This window comes from Acomys minous, assembly GCF_964271855.1.
Source record: "Acomys minous genome assembly, chromosome: 19".
NCBI lineage: Eukaryota > Metazoa > Chordata > Mammalia > Rodentia > Muridae > Acomys > Acomys minous.
Window position 1 is genome coordinate 9,765,373 of NC_140499.1, and position 7,395 is coordinate 9,772,767.

Below are 7,395 nucleotides of genomic sequence, written 5' to 3' on the forward strand. Positions count from 1 at the left end.
TACACCAGAGTCCTGAAGAAGCAGGCTCCAATGGCTGTGAGGGAATGCACTCCTAACAAGAACAAAAGCAAGCAGGCAAAGGGAAAGCAAGCTTCCTCCTGCCACGCCCTTTATCTGGCCTGCCAGCAGCAGGTATGGCCCAGACCAGAGGTGAATCTTCCCAACTCAAAAGAACGAGATTAGAAGTGGCTTTTTCTACTTCAAAGGATTTAAATAGGAAAAAAAAATCCCTCACAGATGTACTCAGATGTTTCAGTTAATTCCAAATGTAGTCAAGTCGACAAGAATCGGCATCACACATATATTGAATAAACTGTGATTGGTTGCTGATGCAAGTTATGTTCTGGCTCGGAGAACGAGAACATTGGCACAAGCACGGGTCATGTGTGACAAAGGAACTAAATCCATTCTTGTGAAAGCAATGACTAGTTGACCAGCCTGCTTGGATAAGCGAATTCTGTTTTAGCCCCAAAGCTCACGCTCATAGAGATATATCCAGTAAAGCCCGGTGCTTAGAACTGCCAAGTTAAAAATGCCTGACAATACGCGCTGGGTGACAGCGATAGAGCAAAGGAAACCACGCGCTTGGTTCAGGAGGTAGGAGCTCAAGCCAGCAGTGACAGAATTACCGGGGCTACTCTCCCTCCTGGGCAGGAGGGAGGCTGCAACCCCCAATTTCTGTTGTATACCACTGCCTATAGTTACCCATGTCCTACATCATCCTTATGAATTTGGCTGACCTTATGGTCTGCTTTGACCAGTGAAATGGTCATATGTCATGCCCAGGGAGAAGCAATTAAGCCGTCAGTGGCCAGTTTTCCAAGCCTCACCTCAGTAACTGTGGCCATGGGTGTTGAGTTAGAGGCAATGTGACTAGAGCAAACAGGCCGACTGTGTTCGTTCTGATAAGAAAATTGGGTGCCAATATCTCGTTCTGAAACTCATTAAAACAAATGAAAGACTTGGGGGAAAAAAAAAAGAAATCACAGCAAAGGGCATGTTTCCCCCACGTCACCTGCATTTGGTCAGATCTTGTGCGTTTCTGTATTTGTGTGCCTGGGTTTAGGAACAGTAGCAGCTGTAACAGTATGAAAGCTCCATTGCAAAGGTAAAACAAACCTTTTAAAAACCATAGTTCTAGGTCAAGTATGTTTATTTGGCTCCTTTAAAAATTCTTTAAGAATATCATATTTTTATGAGTTGTTTGAGAAGCTCATACATGCACGCAATGTATTTTTGACTGCAGTTACCCTCACTCTTCCTTTTAACTTCTCTCAGTTCTACTCTGCCCTGTTCCAACTTCATGTTCTTTGAGGGTTTTTTTTTTTTTAACCCATCAAGTCCAATTTGTTCTACTTATGGGCATGGAGTCATCACAGGAGTATGGCCTAGTTACTCATAAAGGAGACTGATTTTCCCATTCCCAGAAGCCATCGATGGCCATTAACTCGCCAGCTACGGTGTCCATCTGGGCAGCAGTCTGTCATCCAAAATACACAGTTCTGAATCTTACAAAATAGTAAGTTCTCTTTCCTTGATAAGTGAAACCTCCAGTGCTGAGAATGGGTCACTTGAGTTGAATTATTGGCCAAAGGGGTCCCCTGGAAATCCCCGAACCACCTAGGCTATTGCCAAGGCATTGCTTGCTCTCTATAGGCTGAATGGTAAGGCCTATTGCTAAAGGCGTTGCTCACACATCTCACTGAACACAGAGAAGTTGAGCTGGTGACTAGCTACAGCCTTCATCCCTACCGATTACTGTTCATGGTACTGGAAGGAATTCTCCGTGCTACCAGATAAAGGCAACCACCAGCCCTTCACCAAACTCCTCAGTCTATAATGGTGACCTGTCTGCAGAATATGCTGGTGCAATAGAAGCACAAAGGTTGTGAGGGTAACCAAGCGCTCTTTGATTGGGTTTCAAGGCTCACTCCATGAGAAGGAACTCACGCCTGACACTTCTCAGGTGGCCGAGAGCCTGAGGCTGGATGGGTCATGGCCTCAGACAAAACCAAGTACTGCTGTTCTGCTAAAGGGACACAGCAATAACATGACTCCTAATGACATATTGCTCTACACATAGGTCAGTGCCTTGAGCAGACATCATCGGAGAAACTTCTTGTCATATCTGGCAGCTAAGAAAGACAATCAGAACTGGACAATGTGCAGAGAGTGAGAGGCTTTGAAACCCTCACTCCTTAGTGGGGTGTCTTCAAACTCACCTCAGGGACCAGGGAACCATGTGGAAGAAACAGCCTGTACAAGCTCAAGTCAGACAGGGTCCCAGGGCCGAGAGAGGAAGGGACACAAGCTTCCATCCCTAACCAAGAAGCTGTCTCCAACTGACATCCGCTTGCAAAGGAAAAATCAGCTTTCTCTAGTGGAGTCTAATGGAGTCTAACTGGGTGTATTAACTATACTTCAGGGTAGGCCCCATGTCCAGCAGTAGACGGCCAGCACAAAAAAAATTCAGTGGTATTTTTGTAAACTTTTGTCTCATATTGTTTTGTTTGGGTAGTTGTTTTGGTTTGTTTTGATTGGTTGTTTTCTTGCCCCCCTCCCCTCCCCCCGTCTTACTGGTCTTTTGCTCGTATACTAGGGTTTCTGATTTAGGGTTTTGTGGAGTTTCTTTCTGTGTTTGTGTGTCAATAACTCTTGTGCCTCTTTTCTTTTTCTTTAAATTCTGGTTTGTTTTGTTTATAAAGAGAAACAAATACGGTGTGGAGCTGGGTATGTGGTAAGGTGGGGAGGACTTTATAGTGTGGGTGGATTTGAGGGGTACAAAGAGCCCTGGCCACAGTAGACAGGAGATCAGTTTGAAAAGAAACAAACTAAGCCTTCCATGAAGGCCATGCCTCCTGTCCTCCTGTCACGACCACAAACCAAGGGCCTAACTCACACCTTCTGCTTACCCCTAGAAGAGTCTCTGGCCAGGCAGGGCACCTGAAGTGAGGCGGCAGCCAAGGAGCCAGAATGTGCTCTGCCCAGTGTCCACTCCTGGTGGGGTCTCTCTTGGGCCTTTAATGAAGTTGTTTCCGAGAGCTGGGAGCACTCTACACTCCTCGGGATGACTCCTAGAGCTAGGAGCACTTCACACTCCTTGGGATGACTCCTGCAGCTGGGAGCACTCCACACTCCTCGGGATGACTCCTAGAGTTGGGAGCACTCCGCACTCCTCGGGACAACTCCTGCAGCTGGGAGTGAAAGGGAAAATTTTTAATTAGCATTAAAGCAACCAGAACAGCAGAGCTCTCTAACTCATAAGTGCAGGTCGACAGGTATGCTAGCCCAAGGTCCCAGATGATAAGTCACAAAGAATGCGGAGCTAGGAGACAAAGGCCTATTGAGTGTTCTAGGGACTGGCTGGCCATAAAAGATAGGGAGAATACACAAGGACAAATTCCTGAGAGAAGCAGGTACCGGACATGGTCGAGTGAGTAATGAGCCAAGACCCCTCATCTGATCTTATGGTGTCTGCTTAATTCCCCCCTGAGGCCCGCACACAATGTTCCAGGTTTGAGTTTAACCAGATGTGTTGTTAGCTCAGATAAACATCTACCCTCGGGTTCCAAGAAAAACAGGAACCAAGGACTGTTCCCATGTGATTAAGTCTGAGCTTACCCCAGATCTGCCTATGCAATTTGCTGATGTTCAAATGTTTGAAACAACCAATCGTGTGTGGCCGCGCCAAAACTTCCCACTCCCCCCCGACCCTTGCCCATATAAACCCCTAACCCCTGGGCTTCTGGGTCGACCCCTCTGTCTCCTGCGTGAAATACGTGTCGACCCGGAGCTCCGCCAATAAACTGCCTCATGTGTTTACAGCAAGACGGTCGTTTGTGTGTCTTTGGGTGTGCGCCATCCCGAGGCTTGAGTGAGGGTCTCCCTTCGGGGGTCTTTCAGGAGCACGCGGCACTCCTCAGGATGACTCTTGCAGCTCAGGGTTTCTCTGCTGTTTGGCACTTCTGGCAAAGGAAAATGAGGGCACCGGATGCCTGGAAGGTGTTGGAACCCTGGTGTTGCTGTTAGTAACTCCAGGTTACTTTGTTTTCACCAAAAACGCCTGGACCCTCAAACCTTGGCTCTTAGTCATCAAACACAGCACATCGCCTTTCTCTAACCGCCCTCATGGTCACAGGGATGGAATCCAGGACTCCATGCCCTTGGCAAGTACTTTACCTCCATGCTACATCTCCGGAGCTTCAGCAGCCATCACGTCACACACTGCCATACTTTTCAGATGCTGAATATAAGCTGAGCGCCCTGTACTCCACAAGAACAGACACAAAGGGGAAGGAGCAAAAACTGTTAGCACCTGCAGCTAGTTACAAAGACAGCAGCGATTAGCGAGCTCCTGTGCTGAGGAGAGTCAGCATTTGGGGGAGCGGGGCCGGGGGGGGGGGGGGAGACCCCTTGATCACCTTAAGGAAAGAGGCATGTGTTTTGTCTCAAGGTCCCATCGTGTTGAGGAAGCCTGACAATGAGGATGCAAGGTGCTGGTATGAGTGGCCATCCTCCAGGCCGCAACCGCCATCTTGGGGACTCAGCTGTGCCCTCTTACAAAAAGACTTCCCCAGCTGGGCTTGTTGGCTATTTGTATCTCCTTATGGTGGTAGTGGTGATGGGGCTGGGGCGGGCAAAAGAAGGGTCATAAGACCCTCACCTGAGTATCCAACCTGTTGGACATAGCTCCGTATTAATCACGCGTAGCCTCGGGGAGAGACCAAGGTACACAGGCCAGGGAGGAAAAAGGAGGGGGTTCCATCCAGGCCACTGAGGGAAACCCTCACCTTGCAGGGCAAATGCAGGCTCCTGGGGACGAGCAGCCACTCACCCGCAGGTGACTCTTTCCGTGTGCTCTGTGAGGAGGCCCAGTGGATTGCAGCTTGTATCATAGCTCAGATTGTTGTTGGGGCTTTAGCTGGAGGGAAGGAATTTTAACAACAGGTGCCTGTCATTTTGTCTTCAGTTAGGAAGGGAAAGGAATCAGGGGAAATGACCAAAAATATTTAAAAAAATAACAGTAACAACAAAATCCCTCTTTTAGTTCTTCGAGGCCCCTAGCCTATGGTACTGAAGACAGTGCTCCAATGCTCCATTTAAACCTCTCTAGACATTATCCTTGGCTGTGGAGAGCTGTTTCCCAGGTCACTCTACATCCCTTGGGTTCACAATGAACACCGACCATCACGCGAGATAGGCCTAGAGCTTACTTCCGTTCCTGGAAGCACTGTCAATGAGAAGAGCAAGAAAGCTAAGTGGGTGTCCCCCAAGGCTGTCATCAGCGGTAGCGCGTGGGAAAGGCCAATTTGCTGTTTTCAGTTTGGTTTTTGTTTGTTTGTTTGTTTGTTTTTTAGGTTTTTTGAGACAGGGTTTCTTTGTGTAACAGTCCTGGCTTTCCTGGACTCACTTTTTTAGACCAGGCTGGCCTCGAACTCACAGAGATCAATCTGCCTCTGCTTCCCAAGTGCTGTGATTAAAGTCGTGCACCACCACGCCCGGCTCATTTTGGGTTAATATTTCACCCAGAACCATCCCTAGGTGCATATATAAAAATTAAAGATTAATGACAGATGACAGAATACAAGGTAGCAGGCAGATATTATGTTATACAGAGTTTATTAGATGAGCATGGGGGCAGAAAGAAAAGGAGGAAAGGGTACCTGAGAGAGAGGGGGGGGGGAGGGGGGAGGGAGAGAGGGACGGAGGGGGAGAGGGAGGGAACGAGGGAGGGGGAGAGGGAGAGGAGAGAGAGGAGAAAGAGAGAGCCACGTGGAAGGTCTGCCCTTTTATATGGCCCTGGACAGGGCCACGCCCCCATGGCAGGGCCACGCCCCCATGGCAGGGCCACGCCCCCGTGGCAGATAAGCAGTGATATCACAGGTAGGCTAACTGAAGCCGAATCCTAACACCTCTCCTCTCTGTCTCTCCTCTCTCTCCTCTCTCTCTCTCTGGGGTACCCCTTCCTCTCTTTCCTTCTCCCCCCATGCTCATTTAATAAACTCTATATAACATAATATCTGCCTGGTACCTTGTATTCTGTCATCCGCCTTAATCTTTAATTTTTATATATAACAAGAAGCCCACTGGAATTCTGAATATGCACCAGCAGTATGATGCATCAACGTGTATATATCTTGACTCTCCTAACTCTGCAAAATGACACACATACTTTATTGTATGATATTTCTGTAGAGTAGCATCAATAAGCACAGTCTGGTTTCTTTTTTTAAATATTTATTTATTATGTATACAATGTGGTATCTGCATGTACAACTGCACACCAGAAGAGGGCACCAGACCTCATTCTAGATGGCTGTGAGCCACCATGTGTTGCTGGGAATTGAACTCAGGACCTCTGGAAGAGTAGTCAGTGCTCTTAACCTCTGAGCCATCTCTCCAGCCCACAATCTGGTTTCTTAATTCGATATATTGCATCTTATTGGGCTGTCATTCAAATTTCTCAAGCCTTCGTGGGTTTCTCTCATCTGGAACTACCTCTTCTGATGTTATTTTAAGTTCCAAATTAAATTCATATGAAGGGTCCCTATTTTGTTTTGAAGAATCTTTCAACATTTGTTCTATGGATCCTAATATAGCATGCAATTTTTTAGTTTGTTCTTTTTCCAAGTCTGTCTTTTTCTGCTATCTCCTAAAGAGGATATACAAAACTGTAATTGTCATTGAAAAGAAATGACCACTTTATGCTGATGAGCAAAACACAGTTATACAGAAGCAAGATGCAATGTGTCATTGTGTTTCCTCCATTTTTTTAAACACAGAAAATATTTTTACAACTGTCTCCCTAAAGAATTTACTTTCCTATTTTCAAACCAAATATTTTTCCTATGTTTGCTATTTATTTATTTATTTATTTATTTATTTTATGCCCAGTTTCCCTTTTTTGTTGTTGTTGTTTTCCAAACTCAATAGCTTACCAATTCAGACTCCTGGGGCTGCTCAGCTTGCATCCTTAAGCTGTCATTTGCCCTGATCCAACTGTTCAGCGAGCTCAGGGCTCCTGGCTCAGTCTTCTGTCACCCCTGGCCAGGCCTCTCCAGCCCACCATTCTTGAGTGGCTTTAGTCCTTTATTTGCATGGACCTGAACTGAGATGCTATTTCCCCAAGAAGTCACAGCTACTGTTCCCTCAGGCTGTGGTTAGAGAGGCTGCAGCCTCTGCTCTCTACCCTCTGCCAGCCTTGTTACGAAGGCTTCTCTTAAAGGGGCCACGCCTCTGAAAAGCACTTGGGTTGGTTTCCATGCTCTTTGGCTAGAAAACCACTTTTCCCTGGGACTTCTCAGACTGTAGGATTATATTCAAGGTCCATGTTCAGCACACTATCTGTAACGAGCAAGTGTTTTTCCTCTCCACTCCAAGCTCCCAGAATAATGA

At 46.9% G+C, this 7,395-nt stretch overlaps 1 long non-coding RNA gene across 1 annotated transcript; it reads right to left on the minus strand.

Moving 5' to 3' along the window:
• Positions 1-3,196: 3,196 nt before the first annotated feature.
• LOC311590041 lies at positions 3,197-7,011 on the minus strand. The gene is made up of 5 exons (XR_014776737.1): positions 6,939-7,011; positions 4,791-4,921; positions 4,422-4,676; positions 4,180-4,263; positions 3,197-3,965 (listed from the first exon to the last, which is right to left on the minus strand). It is a non-coding gene; the product is annotated as an uncharacterized lncRNA (long non-coding RNA).
• Between the last annotated feature and the right edge of the window lie 384 nt (positions 7,012-7,395).